The sequence below is a fragment of the Mauremys reevesii genome, linkage group 8 (genome assembly GCF_016161935.1).
Source record: "Mauremys reevesii isolate NIE-2019 linkage group 8, ASM1616193v1, whole genome shotgun sequence".
NCBI lineage: Eukaryota > Metazoa > Chordata > Testudines > Geoemydidae > Mauremys > Mauremys reevesii.
In genome coordinates, this window is record NC_052630.1 from 62,330,010 (window position 1) to 62,357,338 (window position 27,329).

Consider the following 27,329-nt stretch of genomic DNA (forward strand, 5'->3'; position numbering starts at 1 on the left):
AAACTATCCAGGCCAAGGCAGATACATTGTGGCAATCGCCGGCATCTATTCCACCAACGGCAAAGGGAGTCGAGTGCAAATACATGGTGCCATCCAGAGGTATGAGTACCTCTATATGCATCCTCCTCCCTCCTCCCTGGTGGTCCAGTCCATCAATGACAAGGAGCGCCATGGACAGCCGGCCCCCGCTCCAAAATCCAAGGAGGCCAGATGGATGGACCTCCTGGGCCGCAAGGTGTATTCGGCTGGCGCCTTGCAGCTGCGCGTAGCGAATCAGCACGCTCTGCTGAGTCGCTACGATTACAACACCTGGGCAGAGATGGCTAAATTCCGGGAGTTGCTTCCCCCAGATTCCCGCCAGGAGTTTAAGGCTTTCCTGGAGGAAGGGAAGAAGATGGCTAGGACCTCTTTGCAGGCTTCCCTAGACGCGGCGGACTCCGCAGCCAGGACCTTGGCGGCTGGCGTTACCATGAGGCGCATCTCCTGGCTGCAGGCTTCCAACCTTCCGCCCGAGCTCCAGTATACAATTCAGGACTTGCCCTCTGAGGGCAAGAATTTATTCTCAGAGAAAACTGACACCAGGCTCCAGAATTTAAAAGACAATAGGGTTACTATGCGTAACCTGGGTATGCATACTCCCGTAACCCAGCGGCGCACTTACCGCCCCCAGCCCTTCCTTCCCTACTCTGTCCCTAGGCAGAGGCAAGATTTCAGCAGATGCCGAGGGCGCAGAGGCCGCAGACGCTATTCGGGCCCTCAGTCTAACCAGAATCGTGGCTCCTCCAAACCACAACCGGACCCCAAGTCGTCCTTTTGAAGGCACGCCCGGGGACAGCATACCACTTCCAGTTCGGGATCCTTTCCCTCCCTTCTCCAACCGCCTCTCTTATTTTTTCCCTGCGTGGTCCCACCTGCCCTCGGATGTCTGGGTCCTGCGCACCGTGAAGCAAGGATACCACCTCCAGTTTGCTTCAACCCCGCCTTACCGCCCTCCCTCCCAGTCCCTCTTCAGGGACCCCTCTCACGAGCAATTCCTCTTACAAGAGGTCCAGACGCTTCTCGACATCAGAGCAATAGAGGAGGTGCCAAGGAAGCAACGGGGCAAGGGATTTTACTCCTGTTACTTCCTGATTCCCAAATCAAAAGTGGGTCTCAGGCCGATCCTAGACCTACGTGGCCTCAACAAGTTCCTAATAAAGTTAAAGTTCCGGATGGTCTCCCTATGGACCATCATCCCGTCCTTGGACCCGGGGACTGGTATGCTGCCCTCGACATGAAAGACGCTTACTTTCATATAGCCATTTTTCCTCCGCACAGGCAATACCTCCGCTTCGTGACGGGCCATCGGCATTTCCAGTTTGCGGTCCTTCCCTTCGGCCTCTCCACAGCACCTCGAGTGTTTACGAAGTGCATGGCAGTGGTGGCCGCCCACCTCCGTCGCCAAGGGCTCCATGTGTTCCCCTACCTGGACGACTGGCTCCTCAAGGGGGCCTCCCGGGAACAAGTCAGAGAGCATGTGCGAGTGGCAAAGGACCTGTTCACGAGCCTTGGCCTGCTGCTCAACATGGACAAATCCACCCTGGTTCCCACGCAGAGGCTGGACTTTATAGGAGCGACCTTGGACTCCACTCTGGCCAAGGCCTGTCTTCCTCAGCCAAGGTTCCTGGCGCTGGCAACCATCATCCGCAGCCTTCAGGCCTTCCCCACAACCTCGGTCTGCACTTGCCTCGCTCTACTGGGCCACATGGCGGCGTGTACATATGTCACCAAGTTCGCCAGGCTCCGACTTCGCCCTTTTCAGATGTGGCTCCACTCGGGGTACCGTCCGGCCAGGGACTCGATGGACACCTTAGTCACCGTTTCGCCGAGTGCGCTCCACTCCCTCGACTGGTGGCTGAACCCCTCCATGGTGTGTGCAGGGTTGCCATTTCATCTGCCGCAGCCCACACTGTCTCTGACGACAGACGCGTCTTCCCTCGGTTGGGGAGCCCATCTAGGCCGCCTGCGCACCCAAGGCCTGTGGTCACCAGAGAAACTCTCCCTTCACATAAACGTGCGGGAGCTCAGGGCGGTTCACCTAGCATGCCATGTGTTCCTCAGGCTTCTGTCCGGCCGTTGTGTCTCCATTTTTACGGACAACACAACGGCCATGTATTACATAAACAAGCAGGGCGGGACTCACTCCTCCCCTCTTTGCCGAGAAGCCATCAAGTTATGGGAATTCTGCATAGCGCATATGATCGACCTGGTAGCATCCTTTCTCCCGGGAGTTCGGAACACTTTCGCGGATCGACTGAGCAGATCCTTCCTGTGCCATGAGTGGTCCATAAGACCGGACATTATCCACGCGATCTTCCGCAAGTGGGGCTTTCCCCAGGTGGACCTATTCGCGACGCGCGCGAACAGGAAGTGCCAAGCGTTCTGCTCGTTCCAGGGCCACTCACCAGGATCGATCTCGGACGCATTTCTCATTCAGTGGACGCACCAACTGCTCTATGCGTTTCCCCCAAACCCCACTAGTCCACATGGTTCTGTTGAAGCTCCGACAGGACAGGGCTCATCTGATCCTGATTGCTCCAGCGTGACCCAGGCAGCCCTGGTACACCATGCTGCTCAGCCTCTCTGTGTCCCCACCGATCACCCTCCCACTCTGCCCGGACCTTATAACCCAGGAGCACGGCAGTCTCCACCATCCAGACCTCCCGGCTCTCCACCTCACAGCGTGGCTCCTGCGTGGCTAGACACCTCCGAGCTGTGCTGCTCCGCCCCTGTGCAGCACATCCTGCTCAGTAGCAGGAAACCTTCCACTCGGTCCACATACTTGGCCAAGTGGAAGCGTTTCTCGGTCTGGTGTGCGTCACGGTCTCTTGCGCCCACGGAGGTCCCCTTTCCAGTCATTCTGGACTACCTCTGGCACCTTAAACAGCAGGGCCTTGCCATATCTTCCCTGAAGGTCCACTTAGCAGCCATATCTGCTTTCCATCCCGGCGAGGGTGGACACTCTGTGTTCTCTAACCCGGTGGTCACTAGGTTCCGCAAAGGGCTGGAACACCTATACCCTCAGGTCCGTCGCCCTGCCCCTACCTGGGACCTTAACCTAGTGCTGAACAGGCTCATGGGTCCGCCCTTTGAGCCACTGGCAACCTGCTCTCTCCTATACCTTTCATGGAAGACAGTTTTTCTGGTGGCCATTACTTCGGCTAGGAGGGTCTCCAAGCTCCGAGCACTCACCGTACACCCTCCTTACACTGTCTTTCACAAGGACAAAGTTCAATTGTGGCCACATCCCGCTTTTCTCCCTAAGGTGGTTTCGGCCTTCCATACCAATCAGGATATTTTCCTCCCAGTTTTCTTCCCAAAACCTCATTCATCTCCACGGGAGCAACGGTTGCACTCCCTAGATGTCCACAGGGCGCTTGCATTTTATATTGACCACACAAGGCCCTTCCGTAAGTCCCCCCAGCTTTTCATGGCCGTAGCGGACCGTATGAAAGACCTTCCCATCTCCACGCAAAGGATTGCCTCGTGGCTAACAGCATGCATCCGCATGTGCTATAACTTGGCCCATGTCCCAGCGGGCCACCTCACTGCCCATTCTACAAGGGCTCGGGCTTCTTCAGCTGCCTTCCTGGCACACGCACTGGTCCAGGAGATATGCCGTGCAGTGACCTGGTCATCGGTCCACACGTTTGCTTCACACTACGCTCTGGTACAGCAATCTAGAGATGATGCGGCCTTCGGCTCAGCGGTTTTACATTCCACCACATCTCACTCCGACCCCACCGCCTAGGTAAGGCTTGGGAATCACCTACATGGAATGGATATGAGCAATCACTCGAAGAAGAAAAGACGGTTACTCACCGTTGTAACTGTCGTTCTTCGAGATGTGTTGCTCATATCCATTCCAAACCCACCCTCCTTCCCCACTGTCGGAGTAGCCGGCAAGAAGGAACTGAGGAGTGGGTGGGTCGGCTGGTGTATATATGTGAGGCCATGGTGGCGCCACTCTAGGGGGCGCCCAGCCGACCCACTGAGTTGCTAGGGTAAAAGTCTTCTGACGAACGTGCACGCGGCGCGCGCACACCTACATGGAATGGATATGAGCAACACATCTCGAAGAACAACAGTTACAACGGTGAGTAACCGTCTTATCTCGACGCCTGCCAGGAACTTACCCTGCACAAGCCATGAACCAAGTTTGGGTTCCTCTGCACTAGGCTGTAGTTACTCTCTCTGACTCAAATAATGTTTTCATATACATTTTAACAGCTCCAACAGGGGAGAGTGAAAGAAGTATACCCTATAACCTATTGGTTAAGGAAACTACCTGCTATGTGGGAGACCCAAGTTCAAATTCCTTCTCTACATCAACCTCTGTCTTCTATATGCTGGGTGAATGTGCTAACCAATGAGCTATTAGTTTTAATAGGGCACCATTTCTGCTGTCATATGCAGGTTTAGGAATGCTCTAGCATACCTATTGGATTGGACCCTGAAGGTAAAGTAGGCAGAAAAATCCTAGTTTGTGAATCCCCCCAGGGCTTAGGCAACAGTTACCCGCAAAGCTGCGGAGTAGGGGCAGGACTTAGTGGTTGAGTGCATGACCAGTGGCTGAAATCTGGCAACTTGGGGACTTCACCAGTGGAAACTTAAGCAACTAGGGACTCTAGGTGCCTAAAAGATTAGGCAGCAGCTGAGCAGGGATTTTGTGAATTTCGGTGACGTCTAAATATTGTATTTAAGTGCCTAAAAAGTACTTTAGGTGCTACTCCCCCTTGTGAATTTAGTCCAAAAACTTACCCAACCAGACTGCTTCCATACTGATTCAGATACCTTTGAGAAAAACCTGTCAACATACTGTAATCTTGTTTATAATTTTCAGTAATAATCATTCTCAATTTTATCCCCAGACATGGCTATAGAAATGTTAATGTCTTTTCCACCTATAGAAGGAACAAAAATAAGTTTCTGCAAAATAGTGCTATTAAGTATCTCACTATTTTGTAGTCCTCTTCTCCCATTACACTTACAATTTACTTAATACTTTATTTTAAACTTTCATTTTATAGAATTTATAGTCCGGCCAAAAAGGTTGCTGATCTTGTACATCACATTTCAATGTTTTTAAAAAAAAACACTTTTCTGTTCTCATGTAACTTAAAATACGTGGAAGGCCACAAGTTTTCACAATGTCATTGTAATTTTAAGTTCTATTTTCCTTTCACTGTTATTACACAGTCAAACTTTATGTGGAACCTAAGAAAAAATATACCAACTTTTACTGAAAATATAATTGAAAATGTGCAAGCCTCTCATCTTAGTATGTATTGCCAGGAAAATATAATTATCTTCTTGTGAAACACTCCTTTTCATGAACTGTTCCTACTAACAGTGCTATGTAGGAATTTGTCTGCAAAGCACAGAATTAGTGTATTGGTGAAATAAAGGCTTATCTGAGAATTCAAGAACAAAATAGACTTTAATGCGACCATGCTTTTCCCAATATTAGTGCTATATATAATATTACAGTTGTTTTTATGCACATTTAATCTATGTAAACATTTTAGATCCTAGATTGTATTGGCTTTTTCGGAATTGCTAGCATGTGAATGCAATGTGGATCAGAGATCCTGCAGTCCTTCCATCCACAATGTTCTTCTTTACTTTAGGGTGGGGTAACATTCATATGCATAAGGTCTATTGAGGCCCTCAAAGTCATTAGAGTGATGATTTGCAGATAATGGGAATATATTTATGCCATGGGGTGTTAAGGCCAATTTTTATTTTAAAACATGTGAATGTGATCTTAGTGAAGAAACAAAACCATTCCAATAATAGTACTTCCAGGCACTATCTGTTTTAAATTGCTCCAGTTTAAAACCAATTGAGTTAAATCAGTACAAAACATTGAGGAGACACTAAATCAACATATCCTGGTTTAAAATCAAATTATCTTAAACTGATGGTTTATCAAATTAAACTGAATCAGTATAAACTGGGTGTGTACCCCACACAGGCACTGAAGGGACTGATATGGGCCGGAGGCCATTTAACATATTTAGCAGCACCTTCAAGAGAGAAAACCAGGCTTAATTTATAGTGAAGCCCAGCTGGGGAGGAGTAGGTGGTCATTAGAAAGCCAAAAATCTGTAGCAAAGCTGGGGCTACAGTAAGATAGTGTCTGCAGTCACTTTTTTGGGGACAGAAGAAGTAGGAAGCAGTCCAGGGAAGTAGCAAGGAGTTTGAGGGAATAGACCTTGGGTGCCAGCTACAGGATATATGGACTGAACCCCAAGTAGAGGGAGGGCCTGGGTTCCCCTACAAGCTACAGAGGAAAGTGGGGTGTAAGGCTCATGGAGCCTAGAGATAGTTAGAAAACCTGCTGCAAGGTCATTGGACTATAGCTCAGTTGGACTCTGTTACCCTGGAGAAGGTGGACTAAAGTGTGACCTGGCCTGAGGCTCAACTTGCGGGAAGAGAGAGACTGGAGTGATGGATTAACCCTCAACAGGGTGTGCCATACAGGGAGAGAGCTGCTATGCCACATCTGGCACAAGCAGTTGTGTCTGTGCTGAGTGACCTTCTTTACATCAGCTTTAATTAAAATGTTATCTGTGTTTTGCACTGGCTTACTGACGCAACTTTGAACAGAGACAAAATTCTGGGGCCAAGATTTTTTTTTTAAAATGGGGAAACTAAAGTTAGTCTTTCAATTCTATTCTTAGGCAGGTAAATAAGTGACCAGAATTTCCAAAGTTCCTTCCCTTCTTAAGGAGAATTCTCCAGAGCTTTCAGTGAGGTATTCAGTTGGACAATGAATGGTACAGGATTGCCCACCCCGAATGTTCTAAAATTATGAGTTTGGTCCTTTTTTGGGGGCTGGGGATAGATGAGTCTTTCTTTGGTCTGTCTGATTTTTAAATCCAGGGGCAGCACCAGGGGGGAGGGGGCACCCCACCCCAACCTCAGGCACAGGAGCCACCAGGGGCCAGCCCCAGCCCCTCCCCAGCAGAGTGGCCTTAGGAGCATGTGCACCAGAACTGCAGGTCCCAGGTGCAGTGCAGAGGGAAAGGTGCTTTCCCTGCCGCAGGGAGGAGAGCCAGTCAGTGGAGAGGGCTCTCAGGGGGCAGGCTGGGGAGTCTGCCTGCTCTGGTGTGGCCCCTGCCCCAGCCCATCCCCCCCCCCCAGGACCCCCCTCCCCCCCCACCCCCTGGCCTGCACCCCAGCCACCTGCACCCTGCCCCCCTGCACCCCCTCTGCCTCTCTTGAGTGGAAAACCTGCAACCCTGTGGAGCCCCCAAAGCTATAATTAGATTCCTGCAACCCAACTTCATTATTCCTGCCTTTTAAAGTATACAGGTGTTAAAAAAAGGGAATGTTGTTAATGTTTTCCTGGTGTCAGTGCCTGTGTTTCCAGTTGGGCTTTTGCAGTTGGAAGGGGATTCTGTGGGTGAAAGATGGTGTGATTGTTGGTGCCACCCCTACCGGAGTGCCCTGGCAGCTGTTCTGCACTAGCTGTCTAGCTGAAACCCTGTCTCCAGGCAGCTGAAACTCTCCCCTGGGGCTGCAGTCTGCACTGTGAAGGTGGTGAAGAGAACAAGTGGCCTCAGGTGCCCTATGGTACCAGAAAAAGAGCAGGAGGTGCAGGAAAGTGTGTGGGTCTTTCTCAAAGGAGAAAGCAGTGCTGGTTTGGACTGCTGGGCCCTGAGAGACTCTACTCCATAACTGTGTTGAACAGGCTTGAGGGTCCCTAGCCAGTCAGGCCTGTCTTGCCTGCAGCTCTCAGAGCAAACACTCCTGGCAGCCTTTCCTGAGGTCCGCTTAGCTGTTGTGCCTGGTGGGGAGGCACAGGTGTGCCTGTCTTGGGCAAAGCCACTGAGCTCCTAGGGGAAGGAGCAGAGACTCTGTGCAACAACCAGATTTGAGATCTCTCCAGCCAGCCCCAAAATTGTGTCCTGATTCAGCAGATCAATGCTGGAGGCAGGTGAAACAGCAGACCGGACCCATAGTCCCACTCAGAGGGGAGAGGGGAGAGTCAGCCCAACCCCAGGAGTAGTCTCTCATCATTTCTCCTCTCAGGCAAAAAAGAAGCTCTCACTCCCAGATCTCCTCTTGTTCCAAAACAGAGCGCTTGCCACAGGATCTCTTTCCACCCAGTTCCAGGTTGGCCCTGAAGGAAAATGAGACAGACCACACAAGTTTCCCCCAAACCATATGCCCAAAACCATATGCCCAAGAGAGGTCTGGACATATGAGTCCTCTCTTGGACCACTCAGAAAAATGTTTGTTTGCTCCTCTAAAGTGACAAAATGCACAGCTTATCATTTTAACTGGAGTTAACAATCACTTTGTCAAACACAGCAGTGGTTTGACTTAGACCAAAAATAAAACAAGTTAATTAAAAAAAAGAAGATAGGATTTTAAGTGAATTTGAGAATAAAGGATAGTTAGAAATGATTCCAGGCGTACAAAAGTGAAAAACACTTTCTAGTGACTAAGTCTTAACAAGCTACAGCTTTTGTTAAATTTACCTTCCACAAGAGGGCTGACCAACCCGTCTGCTCAGGATCTTCTACAAAGTGTCAAATGCTTGGTTCTTTTCTTGTCAGAGGTGAAAGATAACTTGGTTTTTTTACCGCTCTCTTTTCTAATCCAGTGAACTTTTGAAATGGATTCTTCTGAAGCTTAGCTCCCAAAGTAAATCTCATTCAAGCTGTAAGGAAGGTGATATGGAGTTTCCTGGTGAAGAAAGTTCCATGCTAGTTTCTCCCCCTGCTGCTGTTTGCTAAAATACAAATTGATCTGTTTCCTGCAATCTGAACCACTCAGCCTCACAGCAGGGGAAGATCTCCTCCCCCTTGTTGGCTTGATGGTCCATATTTATCTATGTAAATTGCATTCCCATTGCCTCATAATGCACCTTGGAAATACTGTCAAAATGGCAGAACCATATTCCTTTGCCTAGGTAAGGTAACTTTAGCTCTATCTGGCAGAACACATTGATAATTACAGTCTCCAGGTGTTTTGGTAACTTTGAATTTGTCATCCATACGTACACCACACATTATGAATGATCGGCATGTCATTAGCTTTCTATTGATATCTTACATACCTTTTAGATACAGGGTATGCTCAATTTGCCAGGCCAGCTGAAACATGCTACCAGATACCAGTGAGCCTGTAGTATTGGGATTCTATTAGGGTAAGAGCGGAGAAGGCAGAAAATCAGAGGTGGTTTTCCCCCAGACAGGGCTCAAATTCACAAGAGGGCTGAAGCTTCTCAGGTCATCATTAAACTGGCTCTAGCATCTGCCGGACTCATGCAGAAAATCATGAGGGATGATAAAACTAATGGCTACATCCTGCCATTGTTCCATGAAGAGCTACTGAAGTCAATATTTGCTTTGGCCAAAAGTCAAAGGGAGGATAAAGCTGCTGGCTTGAAGTCTAAATTGACAATAAAATTCGTTTAACAGTTCAATTGTTTACTCATATCTCAATATAGCAGAATTCTCAGAATACAGTATAATATTGCGTAAACTGTGTACCTCATTTAGATCAAGTGATGCAAGTTAAGGATGAAGTGAAAGCCTTCTCTCAATTTCCTTGGTCTGATGTTTTAAAATCAGTTAATATACTTTTTGGTGTTAGACACAGCTGATATTCTTGAGATTTTCCATGGTTTGTTTTTTTTTATTACAAATTTACTTGTCCAGATACCAGCATAATGACATAAATATTTGCCAAGTCTGTAACCTTATTTACTCTTCCAACAGATTCTAAATATGTACCTTGCTCTTAATGAGGATGATTTATCTGTTCAAGAATGTACTGTGTAAACAATACATTACAACAGAGGTTACTATAGTAACAATGTTGTGTAGCTTTTATGCTCATACTTCAGTGGATCTCATTTTATTTTTCAAGTGCTCTTCATGTGAATACTTTAAATGAACTTATCACTTGAAAACATTAGTGTATTCCCGTGCAGTATTTAATGTGGTTGTTATGGCAACAATATCTTTTCCTTGATATTTTGCCTCTGATAAGGCAGTAGCCACATCTCAAGCAAATGAGAAGGAAGGGAAGATGCTTATTTATTTATTTATTTATTTATTATTTTTACTAAAAGCATGATGTCACACAACAGTAAATTTAACATGAAATGTCAACCGCATTTCCTGATGAGTGTGGTCCGTGCCTTAGTCCTATTTTATATTGCCATGTACAAAGTCTTTATCAACAAGTGCTAGATTAACAAGTACTGAAAGGGTAGTTTCCTTTCTGTTCCAGGCTTTACAATGAGATAATTTAGTAAGAGTTATGTATCTTAAGATGAAGTTCCATAATGGATGCAAAAATAAATAGAAGAGCCTGCAATGGAGAGTGTGACTGAAACTGGAATGTTAGAGCATTGTGAAGATTAGGAAGCTATACATTGCTATTATCTATTTGTGCCTAAAAATGCCAACTGAAATGGGGGCTCCATTGTGCTAGCACAGTACATACTCCCTTCTTCAAAGTTTATGATCTGAATAGACAGGATTAACAAAAGGTGGAAGAAAGGAAGTGTTTATTCCCATTTTACATTATAGGGAACTGAGGTACAGAGAGATTCTGGGTGAAATCCTGGCCCCATTGAAATCAGTGGTAAAACTCTAATTGACTTCAGCTGGGCAAGGATTTCATCCAAATGACTTGAACAAGGTGTCACGTGAAGTCTGTCTGGTAGAACTGAGTATTAAACAAGATCTCCTGAATCCCAATCCAGTGCCTCAACTCTAATCCATCTTTCCTCTCTGCAAGTTGTAAAGTTGGATTGCTTTGTTATGATGCTGTGATGTTACAAAAAATAAAATAGATACAAATTGTGTCTATAGAAAGTGCAGGTGTATACCCAGGAAGAAGTATGTTCAGATTTGCTTAGTACAAAGGATGTGTTGAATTATGGCTAGTTTTAAAGGTTCCGTTAAGCATACTGGTTTTTAATGAGGAGAAATATTATGTCAGCTGAGTGTCTAAATAAGATATATGGGCATTGGGGAAGAGTGTCCCATTGCAACAGGCCTTTGAGCCCAGACTACTCAAAATGGAAGGGGATTTCCAGGAGAAATCTCCTAATATTTAAATCCTATTTGGAATGGTCCTTCAGGTAGACTTTTGCATGCTGCATGATCCCTCTTATATTGTTCCCCTTTATCTGCTAGAAAATGACTTTTGAACCAAATAGTAATGGTATTATAAAAGAACTCTGTTCCAGGCTGCAAACTAAAATCTTTGATATCCCTGACAGCCAGTATTCTTGCTGTATTCTTTGTTAAATTCTAAGACAAAGGGCAGAATGGAGGGCAAGAACATGGGACCAGGTCATATTTCACCTGAATGTGTGTAGATCCTAACTATCCCTCACAGAAAAGGAATAAACAGCTTCTATGACACAGCAGCTCACCTGTAGGACTTCCATGGGGTTGGATTCTGCCTGTGGTGAGGGGACAAAGACTGGCTAAGTTGGACAGGAGTGGCGTCAGAGGGACAAGCATATTTTCCTTCACCTTCTCTCCATCTTCACACCACTATTTCAGAGCCATAGGAATTAGAACAGGAAATACATCCCAGGTTATATTAACTCTTCTACAGTGCCTAGATATTCAGGGTAAGTGTATCCTGGTGAAGTCATAACCAGGGGGAATTTTGACAATGCAGCTCTAATGGAGCTGGGCTGCTGGGGTGTGGGAAACCATGCTTTCATGATGTCACTTAAGCACAAGACTCCTGAGGGATTGGTGAGATTTATAGGCAGGCCTGTAGCTCATTCTATGGGGATAGAAAATCCCACTATCCCCTTCTCCATGGTGGAACATGGCAGAGTTTACTGCTTTGGATCCTCCTGTGACCTATACTTTCAGTCCCACAATAACTGAACTGCTATGGGTAAAAGCAAAATAGGCTTCTTTGCTGACTCTGCCAACTTCTGGTTAGCAATATCCACCCAATAAGTAGTTCCAGATGCCATCATGGTGACTTTGGTATAGCTAGAGAGATTATCCTCTTTGTACCTAGACCTGCTGTTTCTGCATAATGTACATAACTATAGCCAAAACTGAAACATGGGTTCCGTGTTGTCCACAGGATGTCAGGTCTGTAAGGTAGGGTTGCCAGATGTCCGGTTTTCAACCGGAAAACCTGGTCAAAAAGGGACTCAGGTGGCTCCGGTCAGCACCACTGACCAGGCCATTAAGACCAGTTGGTGGTGCAGCGGGGCTAAGGCAGACTCCCTACAAGGCTCCGCGCGGCTCTCTGGAAGCGGTGACTTGTCCTTTGGCTCCTAGGCAGAGGCACAGATGGAGGGGGCTCCATGCACTGCCCCCGCTCCAAGCATTGGCTCTTCAGCTCTCATGGGCCAGGAACCATGGCTAATGGGAGTTTCAGGGGTGCTGCCTGAGGATAAGCTGCCTGGCCGCGCCTCCGCCTCTGAGCCAAGGGACATGTCCCCACTTTTGGGGAGCTGCTCGAGGTAAGCATTGCCCAGAGCCCACACACCTCACCCCTCCCATGCCCCAACTCTATGTCTCATCCCTGAGCCCCCTCCTGCACCCAGACTCCCTTCTGTGGCTCAACCCCCTGCCCCAGCTTAGAACCCCTTCCCGCACTCCAAACCCCTCGCCCCCAGCCCGGAGCCCCCTCCTGCACCCTGAACCCTTCATTTCTGGCCCCATCCAGGAGCCCCGTCACCGCCCCAGTGACTTCAATAGGACTAGAATTCGATGCTTAGTTTTCAGCTGAATACATCACTCTGGAAGCTAATTTTGTTTCTTCTGAAAAACTGCAGATGATTTATGATTTCACTGGTGGGTGTGTATGAGAATTCTGCCCTACAATAGGCAGTCTACTGTGTATAATTTCTATCACTTCTAGATCAGAACTAACCATAACACTTCCTTTCAAAGTAATGAATGGGATTTATCATGTGGGTCCTACTGAAATAAATAGTTGTCATGCTGCTGAGGTCCCAGGTGCCACTTTGAAAGCACTGCCCCCTTGAGACTGACTTATATGAAATGCAAGATCTACAAATTAAAACATCCATATTATGCTACTGAGAATAAGTTTGCTTTCAAACAAATCATTCAATGCTACTATCAAATCTTGTGGGAGTCCAACAGGAATTAAATTCCAGTGGGCCCTATTCTGCACTTTTTTTGCATATCCTAAGCTTCTCTTCCTGTTGAAGACAATGAGAATTTGGAATGTACAAAGAATACGCTGTTGGGTCCTTTTCCCACTCCCCACAGAAGTGAGGAGATGGATCTAAATTCTGTTGCATGCCCATTTAGCAGGCTTGAAATTCAATGCACTTAGAAGATTGAGGGGTTTCAATTAATTAAATATGAAATGGAATAACAAATTCATAGTCACCCATGTTATTTATTTATTTTCTGTTCTGCCCACTTTTTCGTTTTTCAGTAAGCTGCAGATTTTGGTTTAGGCACATTTTGTATTATAGAAGTTGTCAGGTGGGAGGTTGGACATCTTGGAAGATAGGTAAAGAGACTCCGCTTGTGGCACCTTAGAGAGGCAGTCTGAGATAGTGGGATAAGCACATTAGCTGTATTTTTTTTAACAACATTGATTTATCAGCTTTTCCCTTCACAGTTAGCTATTATTTGTGTATGCAGCTGTCCATGCCTCTCAGAGCTATTGTTTCAAGTTGTTCAGATTTTGGAAGACTCGAATGCATCAGTTTATATTTGTTTCACACTTTCAAAGATAATCTTCATAACCATGAGGTCTAGAAATATCAGCTTAGATTATGGAATGTCAGTCTTTGGTGCGGAGGGGTTCCACGTCAAATCTAAACCCACTGAATAGTGGAATACATTTCTGCCTCATCACTTAGTGAAGGTGGCTACAATATGGTGCGGTACAAGGGCATTTGTAAAGAATTCTTGTGACTACATGGATCTTTTTTAATAGGTAAAGGGTAATGTGCCCATCAACTAACCTTTGTTGCTCATATCAAATTTAGTGTACATTTTGCTGATCTCTGAGAAACTAAATCCCATTTAAAAGTAACCCCAAGGGTTTGGAGTCTTTCACCTCTGGTCTATTTTCTCCTTTTGCCTATCATTTTGTCACTTTGATATCAACACGTGTCCCAGCATTATTGATTTGCTCTGGTGCCTGATTGAAATAACAATCGCTTGGGAGGTTTGGGGGAAAGAGAAGTTGGTCTTATTAGATCAGAGGGGTTTTCAATAGCTGTTGAAACTAAAAAAAAAGGCATTTAGTAAACTACAGCAAGGATAATGACATTTATTTTCCATTGTATTTCAAGCATTCCCATTGTGCTTTGATTCATTATATTCAGAAAGGAAAGATGTTTAAATTGAACTCCTTCAGCATTTCACTCTTTGTGGCTACCATTACTGTTACTGGTGTTGGCCAATATCATATATGAATCAGAATAACTATTAAATGTGTTCCCAAGATGATATGTATCTCATGCTAACTTTAACTGTGGAAATCTACTAATAATAATTAAGCTGATTAAAGTTTCCAATGTTTTGTTCCTTATACATGTGGGAACTGTCAGAAACAGGCTGTATGGGGGGAGGGATAGCTTAGTGGTTTGAGCACAAGCCTGTTCAACCCAGGATTGTGAGCTCAATCCTTGAGGGTTGGGCACAGGGGTAAAAATTTGTCTGGGGATTAGTCCTGCTTTGAGCAGGGGGTTGGACTACATGACCTCCTGAGGTCCTTTCCAACCCTGATATTCTATGATTAAGGAACACTCTATGAATTGTTGCTAGGTACCATTAGTGACATGAACAGTTTTGTCCTATGGTTAGAGCCCTGGCAAATTCACAGCCATGAAAAATGCATCATGGACCATGAAATCTGGTCTCTCCCTGTGAAATCTGGTCGTATGTGGTGTGCTTTTACCCTATACTATACAGATTTTGGAGGGGCAGTTATCTGTTTCTGCTCTACTTATCCCACTGCTGTGCTCTATGTGCATGGGCCAGATTCTGCCCTTAGGGAGAGACCATTCTGACTGAAGACTGTGTGTGTGTGTGTGTGTGTGTGTGTGTGTGTGTGGGGGGGGGGGAAGGTATAAAAAGGGCTAGATATGGCCCTAAAACTATTCTCAGTCTGCATATTTTGAGTAGAGCTGCCAAACAGGGCAGGTGTAGTGATGTCAAACAACCGTGGACAGTGGTCTAAATACTTAAGCCTACTGGTCAGAAGATCTGGAAGCCATTTTACAGTCACCCTATGTACCTCCTCCTCAGAGTTGCATTGGTCACCAAACAGTCAGTCCTGAAAATCTGGCCCTTTAATCAATTTAGGATCAGTGCAGAGGTGCCAGCGACCATAGCAGTCAGAGTTCCTGGAATACAAAGTCTCCTCACTCCAGTTCACCTCCTGGCAGAAGCAAGATTCCAAAAAGGGAGCAAGGAGGAGCCAGGATCATAGACACACAAAACAGAGCTAGTCTACTCCATTCCAATTTTAGTCTCATTGGTGCTCCTCAGGGTAGTTCAATCCCACCCTCAGTTCAGGGCTGTATCTTAAAGCCAGTCCAGGCTCTAGTGTTCAAATAACATTTCTCTCATGTTACTGAATTGGAAATGAAAAATGTGGGGCTGAATTATGACCTCTGTGCACTTGTGCTGCTCCATTGGAAACAACATGCATGTATCAGCAGGCAAAATTCAGCTCAGGGTTAAACAATATCTAAAATTATTTTATATCTGATAGTCTTTGGCCTGTTTCATAATCTTTCATAGTTCCATAACATTCAAAGCACCACTCAGTGCTACAGTCTAGAATCCTATTAGACAATGTTGGTACAGTATGTTTCTAATAATGAATATACTGTTTCTCATATGTCAGCAGTTGCACTTTTTAAATTAAAATGAATAGAACAATAATATTAAGGACAATGCAATATTTCTTAGAGTGAGCAGTATAATAAAATATTGCTTTAATTATTTCTCATATATAGCAGAGTATTAAACTAAGCTTTTTGAATTCCTTATTCTCAGAACTAATCATTACCAGTTAATTGAATTTTTGATCTGACAAACTCTTGTCTTCACTTTCAGCCGATCTTTGAGTGAATATTGAAAGTTGTCTGCTAAAAATGCAGGATTTTACACCAGGGAGAAACACAGCACTCAGTCCACGCTAGTACATTCCTGTTGAGCACCCTGATTAGTGGAACTCACAGTCATTCAAATTTGTTAAAACTGTACAAAGGAACTTCTTCACCATCCCTAACTGAAGAAACAAAATAGAATATATACAGCATGTTAAATACAAAACTAAAATATAATTTATGAATTGGAGTTAGCGGATAGCAATGCATAAAATACTTTATTCATCTTAATTTTTTAGCAGTCAGGCTATAACTTATGGTCAGAGAAGTCAGTTTAAAATTGGAAGATACAGCAGCCACACTATCTAAATATGTTTAGACAAGAGTGAATAATTGGTATTTTTGGATTGCTGGTCAAAATGGGATGTGTGGGGGGGTGGGGGGGAGAGTTCTAGGTCTATTCAAAATGGAACATTTTTTTCTCACTAAAACAAAAAATCACTTTGGGTCAAATGTTTTGTTCAGCCTGAAATGACCTCTGACAACACTTTTTTATTTTGGTTTGGGGTGTCTTTATCCTCTTTTTTGTTTCTGAACAAATCTAGTTAAATTTCAAAATCATGTTTTGAAATGAAGTCAAAACATTCCATTCAAAAATATTTAAACAAAATATTTCACTTTCATAAAGTTTGTCAAAAACTAGTCATCAAATTTGACCTGAGCTAATAAATATGTTAGCTCTACCCAAAATTGTTGCTTTCTTTGTTGTTCACTATTTGTCTGAAAATATTTGCTCCATTTTACTATTGACACAGAGGGGCAGATCCTCAGCTGCTCTAAATTGCCAAACCCCTACTGAAGTCAATGGAGTTATTAAAACTTACACTGTTAGAAAACCAGTCCATAAATCTTTTTGTATGTGTCCCTGTATCTGGCAGCAGGTCTTCAAGTTATATAGGTACCTTCAAAAGTCAGTAGTTTTGTAAAACTTATTTTAATGTCCAGACCATAGCTGAAAAACAGAGAGGAATGAAGTGGGGTAATACCCTTATGAGGAAGCTATATACTAAAATTAAATGTAAATATATTTAACTTTCATTTATGCCGGTCTGGTTATGAGAAACTAGTAAAGATATTCAAATCTACCTATGTGACTCTGATATGTCTGCAAAATAACTAATAGTTACAAGATGGCCCTAAACAAAGTTCAGTTCAATGAGATATATAAGCACTTAGCACTCAATTCTGATGGTACTGAGCACTCTGGTGCCAATATAGTGGAACAATTAAACACATGCTTAAGAGTTTCACTGGATCAGTGCCAGAGTGCTCAGTGACTTTCCATGATCAAACCCTGAGACCTTGGAGAAATTGCTCATTATTAGTTTTCATGCAACTGCTTTTTTAAGCTGGGTAGTAACATCTGTTCTGATTTAGTCTATTTTTGGCTGGAATCAGCTGAAACTCACAAGTAAACTCATCATATGGTGCCAAATGTTGGTGTCTCTGTCAGGCTTACAAGTTTCTATTTTAAAGGCATTATAAACACTGAAGAAATATTAAGCAAGCACAGGCTTGCTTTATAGAGGCATTTGACTTTTCCAGATCCTATGTTTGTTGCACCTGTCCCAGGCTCCAGGAGTAAACATTTCAGTTTATAATACATTAACTCAGAACCCCAAACCCAACCCATAGGTCATTCCAAGGAAACCAGTGCAATTCCACCCCAATCTCAACCACCCCGTCTCTTCAGTCAGCCCCTTTACGGGAGAAGAGATGAAAATGTGGATACTGCAGGGAATATTTAGGCATCTTCAATTTGGGATCTAGTGTGTTATGAGGGAAGAGTACCTCAAATACATTCCACTGAAAATATCCTTCCACCAGGTCACTCCCATTGCACTTCAGCCAAAGTAGTTTTTTCTGTAAAACGAGCCATTACAAGTCCTTATTCCCTGATAAGGTGTGATTGGAGTTTTGATATTCTGGAGGGAAAAGGGGTATTTGGTACACATACACAGTAGTGACTGTACATTTTAAATACTTATATTTTGCCATTGCGAAAAAAGCAAATTTCTTTAATGGCATTTTATCATATCAGATGTTTAGCTTCACTGATACAAAATAATGTTCAATCAAACTGATTTCATTAAAAAGAAATATCAATAACTACTTTAAAGAGGCTGCTCTTTCTCCTTTCCATACGAAGTGCTAATTATAATATGAACTACAATTAAAAGGTTCTGGAATTATTTATGGAATAATTAAATATAAATGATTCCATAATATTGAGTCTTGTTGCAAAGGTTTCTGTGATTATTTTTTTGAAGAGGGATATGTCGTGATTTGGGAAGCTCAATCTAAGGTGCGAAGCAGGAATAGGTGAACTAGTCTGGATAGAGTAGGGACCTTTTCCCCCACCTCCCCCAAACTGTCACTCATTTTCAAGTCTGGAGTCAAACTCTTGAAGATCTGAACCATATGGATACGAATTCTTTCACTTCTGTTAGCATTCAGAAACCAAAACTATCAAAACACTATAGCTGGCAGTAGGGTACTCTTCAGCCTAAGGGCTTCAGACCTATTTGTCTTGCTTAGTGAATCATTATTTTCTACAAAGTTATTTACTAATTGTAAGGTATCAAATAGTTTGGATGAGACTTTTCAGGCAATGGATGGTTGACAAACTTCTTGCTACAATTTATCATTCTTAAGAGTTTAAGAGATGGGATTATTAACATTGTATTGTTTGTGCTGTCTAGCTGGATGACTGGGAGGTGGGGAAGATGAACAGTAAATAACAAACTTCTGGTGTCAATTTGTAAAACTTCTGAGATTTAAGGATATTTTAATGAAAGCTGTCAGGTCTCTGAATATTCACAAATAGTGAATTGTATGACCTCAAGAATAGCAGCACATCACACTTATTTGTGACTTCATTTGCATTCCCCATCTTCCCCTCCTCCCAAATGCTGGCGCCACACAGTATCATGAGTGTTTTTAATGCATTTCTGCCTGGGAACTGAAGTTGAAAGCCACATTTCACAAAAAAAGCTTTGTGTCCCAAGATTTCCAGACCAAGGACTTGATCCTACAGGTTTCTGAATGCTGCTGAAAAACAAGTGAATCTAAAGTATTATCCTGGAGCACTCAATTTGCTTAGTAGTGGTACACATTGGCTTCCACATCATGTGAAGAAATGTGCAGTCACCATCTACATAAGCTGGCTTTTACACCAATGATGAAGGAATGTCTGCATAGAGGTACTGATCCAGCACCCATTGAAATCACTGAGAGTCTCTTCCCTTGACTTTCTTGGGAGCTGAATCAGATCCTAAATCCGTAGAAGTGTGACATGTGTTGTTGCTGCCTGATATCATCTGATAGTTTACTACAACATTACTGACCTCAAGGGTTCAAAATTGTTATGTTCCCAAAAATCATGATTGGTTTAGAAACCAAAATGTGCTGAGTTCTATTTGTTTGCTTTCTGGCTTCTGAGTCTTTAAGGTAACTCAGTTCATGCTTTTGAGTTTTTCCCTGCAGCCACAATGACTAGAAACTTTTTTCTTCTGTAACAAAAGCTGAGAGTCTCCTCTAATCCATTGCCTCCAGGAGCTAGGGCTTTAAGAAAAGTATTAAATATTGCAAGACTCATGATAAAACCTGAAGCGCTCTCAACATAGTTACTGTGTAAGGTCAGGGGATGGTAAACTGTGAATAGAGCTGCTATAATTTTAGATATCTTTGTTTAGGTATAGGGGATCTGGGGATTTATATTCTTGGCTGAAACATTCTGGAGTCAGTCCAGACTAAGGTAGTTCATTGTTAAAAGAACACTGAGCCTCAGTGAAAATGAGAAAGTGCTTAGTTTCATTGGCATCAGTCAGCCAGCTCCAGGGTCCTTCTGATAAACTTGTTTACTACTGAAATGTGGGCCCAATTAACACCCCTTTTTGCTCACTCTCCATCCACCAGTATGGTAAGAGCAGTGGTGGGCCTCTGTGGGGTTCTTCCCCACCATGTCACTACCCACAATAAGGGTAGTCAGTGCAGGGGAATAAGAGGTTGCCCTATGCTGCCTCCTCCCTTGTGCTGATGCAGAGTACAACTTTGCCTTGAATAATTACTTAATTATGAATGAATTCAGACAAATGGAATCTGTAGACAGTTATCCACAAGAAGGGAATGAAGAAAATTGTTCATGGCAAACAGTTAGCCAGGCTCCGTCAGCGGCATACCTTGCTTCTGCTCAGTCAAGTGAAACCCTTCACTTTGATATAAAGTTAGTTTAATTTTACATTCACCTTAAGTAAGAATAAATCTCCAACTTTCCAGCAGGTTTTGTTCTGTAATGCGGTTATGATGACAACCAGCTGGCTGGGGGAGTACTGCACTAGCTATTTGTATAATGATGGGCTTTCCTACTGAATGATAATAAGGAGTTTGCTCAGCAGAGCGGCAAATGTGACCCAGAAAACTTAGTTATGGTTGCCACACTTTAATAAGTTTTTGATCATTTCAGTAAAATTAGACTTGCAGGTTCCAGATCTTCTGCTCTCAAATAAAAATGTGATTCTACTTTCCATATTGTACTTACATTAGAAATTATACTCATATTAGTTATTAATTACTGGTGTTGCATTGATGTATAGTGCCCAATTATGATATCTGGAAATCTGATTTCCATACTCGGTTCACAACATACTTGCTTGAGGTGAGCTATTGGGCACTGTGGATCTGATTCTCAGTTCCATTAAAGTCCCTTTTATGTCACTCTATTAGCATAAAAGGGCCTTTAAAAGGGCAGAAACTGCACCTGATACTATTCCCCTGTGCAGGAGACTTCCTCACTGGATAGAACTAGCTTAAGGACTATAGGCCTTCTCCCAGTCCCACATGTAGAGTGTACACTGGAAGCAGGGTGGGGAGCTTGGCCTGAGCACATGGAGCTACACCTGTGAGCTTGGGAAGCAGGGTGTAAGGCACAGCAGGTTCCCTAGCTGCCCCAGAACAAGAGGAGTCCAAAATAGGCCTAAAGCCATTGTGACAAATTGAAAATATCCTGCAACATTGTGGAGAAATCTCATGGAATTTAAAATAAACTTCACTGAATTAAGTTAAACCTTATTGAATTAATAATATAATACCCAAAGGTATCAAACATATTATTATATTGTATTAAAAATGGAGTTGTGTAAGTGTTACTGTGGAATTGTGCATAACTCCTCTACAAGGACAGGGATGCCAATGTAGTTCCTCCGATATCAGACCCTTTGAAGCCACCCCCTGGTGAGGTTTGCATAGATTAGTTCAAACTGGATTCTCCAGGGACCAACAGACAAAGGAAGGCTTTTTTGATCAATAGCTTATTTTTAAACAGACTCAGAGTTTTCTTCCTGTTTCAGCAAATGGACAGGACAATTGGTCCATGGAAGGCCCCAATCCTTGGGATAGAGTTGGAAGGACTGGACCTATTGAGACCCCATATGACTCTGTGTGTTCTGAGCTGAAACGGTGATTGTTGTATCCTTGGGGGCAGTAGTTTTAGGAAGAAATCACTTGAGACACAGAGAGCTGTGAACCTTAAAAGCAGCCATTTATTTCCACACACTGAACTAACCAAAACCAGCCAAAACTGGCTGGGCTATCCCCTAATAATCTAACTCAGTTGCCATAGCAACAACAAGGTGCTATTACCACGACAATCAAATACACAACATATTCCTCCCCTCTTAATAAGAACATCCCCTAAATAAAACAAACACTAAACTAGAGAAGGAGGGTAAACTGCCTCCATTCCCGGCTAAACCCCGGGGATTATTTTGCCCTATAACCATGGGTTCGCCCTAGCTAAAGATCCAGCCATTGAGGAGATCTTCTTCTCTAGGTGGATTACGGCGAACTTTTGGTGTTGTTGCACCCAAAAGTATCTTGGGCGCAGGCCTGACAACAGGCTCAGGGTTTGTAGCATGAATGGGTGAGGAGGTGGTATCAGCTCATTTCGGGAAAGGGGGTATCTCAGCCACTGGCAGTAATGGAGGATAACAGTCAGGAACAGGTGATTCTTGATTCAGTGTCTTGCCAGAAGAGGTGAAGTCAGACAACTCAACTGAAGATGTGTCCTGAGGACTGGTATGACCTGGCAACAGCTGGTCTACATGTCATCGCTGGGTCAGATTCTCTGCAGTCTAGATTGTGTAGGAAACAGGTCCTGTTTGAGCAATGACCATGGCAGGGACCCATTTTGCTCCAGAAGTATAATTCCGAGCCAAAACGGGCTGTCCCGGGCTAAAGGTTTGGTCTTTCGCTCTGGGTGCCCGCCTAATGACTTGATATTGCTGCTGATGTTGCACAACTTGTCTGGGTTCAGAAGGTTTCAGCAGATCAAACCAAGTGTGCCGCTGTCATCCCATCATTAGAAAGTCCGGGGATGCCTTGGTCATAGCATGAGGTGTGTTTCTGTCGGATAGTAAGAAGGTGTCCAGATGCTTTTGAATGGATAATTGTCCCCTTGCCGATTTCAAAGCTTGTTTCATTGTCTGCACAGATCTTTCAGCTAATCCATTGGTGGATGGATGATATGGTACTGAAGTGATGTGGTGTATCCCATTTGCCTTTATGAAATTTTGAAACTCCTGAGAAACGAACTGCAGTCCGTTGTCGCTCATAAGTTGTTTTGGCAGACGGAGATTTTAAAGAGTCCCCATAGTTTTTGGATAGTACTCTCTGCAGTAGTGGACTGCATTATAGAGACTTCTGGCCATTTAGAATGGGCATCTACCACCACCAAAAACATGCTTCCTTCAAGGGGGCCAGCGAAGTCAACAAGAATACATTGCCATGGGTTTTCAGGACAGTCCCATGGGTGTAGGGGTGCCCACTGAGGTGCATTCCTGACACCCTGACATGACATACAAGATCTTGCCTTCTCGTCAATAGCACTGTCCAATCCAGGCCACCAAAAATAGCTTCGTGCAATTTCCTTCATGCATACTATTCCACAGTGACCAGAATGTAGCTGTTCTAACATCTGTGATCTCAATGGTGGTGAGATAATGACACGTTTCCCCCACAACAAACAACCAGATTGGATTGATAACTCAGTCCTCCTGGAAATGTAGGTAACAAGGTTGGGTGAGACCAGAGAGGTTCATTGAGTTTTTCCATGCATCACCAGGTCCATAACTTGGGACAATACTGAGTTAACACAAAGTTGCCTTCTTTATCTGAGTAGTGGTGATGGGTGTATTCTCTACCTGTTCAAAGTAAAAGATTTCCTTTTGGGCACTATCTTGATGTTTGACTGGCAAAGACAACCTTGAGAGACCATCTGCATTGCCGTGCAGAGTGGATTTCCAATATTTGATTTCATACGTGTGCGCTGAAAGCAACAATGCCCAGCATTGCATACGACTAGCAGCTAATGGGGGAATGCCTGTGTGGGGTCCAAAAATTGAAGTCAGAGGTCGATGGTCTGTGAGAAGAGTAAACTTTTGCCCGAACAGGTACTGATGAAACTTCCGAATTTCAAAAATGATTCCCAATGCCTCACATTCGATTTGAGCATAGTTAGTTTCTGCTTTGCTTAGAGTGCGTGAAGCAAAAGCAATAGGTCTCTCTTCTCCCGAAGGCATAATATGTGACACGACTGCTCCTATTCCATAAGGGGAGGCATCACAGGCCAATTGTAGAGGTAAGGATGGATCAAAGTGCGTGAGAACTTCAGAATTTAGCAATGCATACTTAGCTTTGTTAAATGCAACATCACAGGCTTCAGTCCACTTCCAGGTCTTGTTCTGCCCAAGGAGTTCATGAAGTGGTTTTAGCAGTATGGCTAACTGTGAGATTAACTTTCTATAATCGTTCAATAGATCTAGGAACGAGCGAAGCTGGCTCACATTTCGAGGTGGGTGAGCCTCCACAATAGCCTTAACTTTTGCAGGGGCCTTATGAAGACCCATAGCATCAATGATGTGTCCCAAATATTCAGCAGAGAGCTGGAAGAATTAACCCTTGTCTTTGCAGATTCGTAGGCCATACTCTTCCAGTCTTTGTAGAGTAGCCTCTAAATTCGTTAAGTGATCCTTCTCATTCCTTCCAGTGACCAGGATGTTGTCCAAATAGCACTGAACTCCTGGCAAGCCACACAAGAGCTGGTCCATAGCCCTCTGGAACAAGGCAGGAGCAGACGTTATTCCATTATAGGCGACAGTATCGATAAAGCCCCTTATGTGTCACAATAGTCAACAACTCTTGGAACTTTTCATCAATGTGCATCTGTAAATACCTTGACTCAGATCAATCTTACTGAACTTTTGTCCTCCAGCCAGGCCTGTGAAGAAGTCATCGATGCGAGGAAGCAGATATTGCTCTGCACACAACACTGGGTTGACAGTTACTTTAAAATCACTGCAAATCTGGAGGGAGACATCTTTCTTCACTATTGGAATGATAGGAGTTGCCCATGGGCTATGGGTAACTGGTATTAGGACTCCATTGTGACCAGGCACTCCAGGTCCACTTCAACTTTCGGCCTGATGGCATATGGCACAGTTCAAGCCTTCAGATATTTTGGTTGACTGTCAGGTTTAAAGTTTGATGTCAGTGTTTCCCTCCAAGACCTACACATTAAGGCTGGATAATTACCTCTCACCACAAACAGTGGCAATTTAGCAGCCTGTCCATTGAGCTCCACCTTAACATCAATAGTGCCCAACATGGGCACAGCTTCTCCTGTATACGACTTCAGAACAGTTTTTGTTGCCTTAAGTGAAAGATGCTGTAGCTTTTCTTTATACACAGTCTCGGAGACCAGCGAGACGGCTGCACTGGTGTCCAGTTCTATGAGTATAGGTTTGCCATCCAACAATGGGGTTACCCAGTATTCATGTGCGCCCACTGCCAAAGACAAAATGTGGAGTGGCACTTCTTCTTGTGATGAGGTGTCACCTTGATCATCCTGGGTCTGCTCTCGAGTATGCAGGTTTCCCTTTTTGGTCGGCCAGACCACAGGCCTCTTTCTTTTGTTTCCAGGCATACTCAATGTGTCCCTTTTTGCCACAGTGTCGACACACCAGGTCCTTACACCAGCATTCTGATGCATGGTGACCCGGCTTACCACAGCGGTAACACTTCTGACTCCCCACAGTTTTGGGGATAGGTTCTTGTGACACCTTATGCACCCCAGGGGATGCACCGATGGATTGCACCTCCTTTGTAGCCAGTTCCATGGAGACTGCAATATCAGTGGCCTTCTGTAAGGTAAGCTGAGCCTCTGTCAATAGACGCTTCCGTATAGCTTCACTGTGCAGGCCACACACTAACCTGTCACATAGGGCATCATTTAACATCTCCTTAAATTCACAGTGTTCTGCTAGCCTTTTTAAAGTTGGTACAAATTGTACAACTGTTTCATCTTCTCTTTGATCTCTTTTGTGGAACCTATATCATTCAGCAATTACCAGTGGTTTTGGAGAAAAATGGGACCCCAGGATTTCCACGATGTCACTGTAAGATTTGGTATCAGACTTAACAGGGTGTAGTAAGCTGCATAGCAGGGAGTAGGTCTTAGCCCCTACAATATTTAAGAATATTGACATCATCTTCTCTTCTGTAATGTCATCTGCAATAACAAAAAGCTCAAAATGCTCAGTATACACATGCCATTGCACTATAGTCTCCTTAAAAGGTTCCAGTGGCCATGTAAGTGTAGCAGTTGTTGATGTCTCTAGGCCTAGATGAACCAAAGTTCTTCCATGCTGTGAACTTTAACCAGCCTAAAATGCTAATAAACAGCAAGCAAAATTTGTAATTGTCAGCTTTCTTAGCTTGCAGCTGCAGTACAGCTCAAAACAGCAAAAAGCGGCAGTAAGACGGGAGAGAAGGGGGAGGGAAGTCTGCATTCGTCTGTGCTGTGAAGGCCATAGGTAAACATGCGAATGAGAACAGTTCTAACAAGCTACAATATAGTGTTTAGTGTAATTGTTGCAAGGGGGAGGGAGGAAGGGGGAAAAACAGTGAGAAACAAAGGCTTGTACAGACAGCTTAAAATATAAAAGGGGAACTTGCTTGTAATTAGTGTGCTTGATTTGAGACGTGTCTCTCTCTGGGCATCACTTTGAGATCTCAAATAAACTTGGTTTACTTCTCCACCCTGGTGTGTTAATTAGTGCAACGCACACCGGGCAACGAACCCCACTGTTGCCCCCCATCGGGCCCTCTGGGCCGGCAACACCATTATTTTAGTTTCAGGTTTCACAGTCAGTGCAAACAAGCCAGTTCTCACCCCCTTCCTACAGCAAAAAGGTGGGGTTTGGGGTTTTTTTTTTTGTACCTTGACAGCACAGAAATCCCATCCTCGTCGCCACTTTGTTGTATCCTTGGGGGCAGTAGTTTTAGGAAGAAATCACTTGACACACAGAGAGCTGTGAACTTTAAAAGCAGCCATTTACTTCCACACACTGAACCAAAACCAGCCAAAACTGGCTGGGCTATCCCCTAATAATCTAACTCAGTTGCCATAGCAGCAACAAGGTGCTATTACCATGACAACCAAATACACAACAATGATGAATTTAAAGCCACAAGGCAACCCCTTGGATGCGGTTTGGAAGGACTGCTCCTGCCAGAGCCCATGTTAGGGTTGGGGTGAACTCTGGTCAGCTTAATACCATGTGATGTAGATTCTTTTATTGTATTTAAAGTCTTAATAATAAAACAGGCTTACATAAAAAGAGCTGTGGTACCTATAACTCTGGGCAGTCACACTATTAACAGTCTCTGAAGAGAAAGCAAGCAGGCCTGGTTGGGCAGCCTGTCTCTGTTGGGAATAACACAGTGAAGGCAGGGAAATGTTCAACCTGGAGATACTCATGTCTCACTCCCTTCTGACCAATGTCTCCACCCAAAAGAGGTGATGGCCAGGGAAGCTCAGAGCCTGACAGTGGATGTCCTTGTTGGACCACTAAGGAAAAATATAGGTGCAGTTGCCCTGAGCTGTCACAGCCACATTCACCTATTTCCTCCATTCCTTTTATAAGCACAGGAATGGAGGAACTGAGAATTAAAGCCATGTTCAACACAAGAAGAACCAAAATAGTATCAGAGTCTAGATGGTGCTGTTTTGTTTTAATTTTACAATATACAATTAATCTCCCACATCTAAAATGGGGCAAAACATTTTAACTTGAAATGATTTCCTCCAAATGACCCAAATCCTCTTTAA

At 44.1% G+C, this 27,329-nt stretch overlaps 1 long non-coding RNA gene across 2 annotated transcripts in view; it reads right to left on the bottom strand.

Moving 5' to 3' along the window:
- The window catches only part of LOC120370681, a 95,723-nt gene extending 69,147 nt beyond the window's left edge, over positions 1-26,576 (bottom strand). Inside the window, exons 1-2 of one of the 2 annotated variants that reach the window (XR_005583879.1) lie at positions 26,439-26,576; positions 8,532-8,713 (exon numbers count right to left, since the gene is read on the bottom strand). This is a non-coding gene — a long non-coding RNA (uncharacterized LOC120370681). Of the gene's footprint in view, positions 1-8,531; positions 8,714-9,112; positions 9,192-26,438 lie in introns of those variants that run through there. The other variant, XR_005583880.1, reaches the window with a different exon arrangement.
- Between the last annotated feature and the right edge of the window lie 753 nt (positions 26,577-27,329).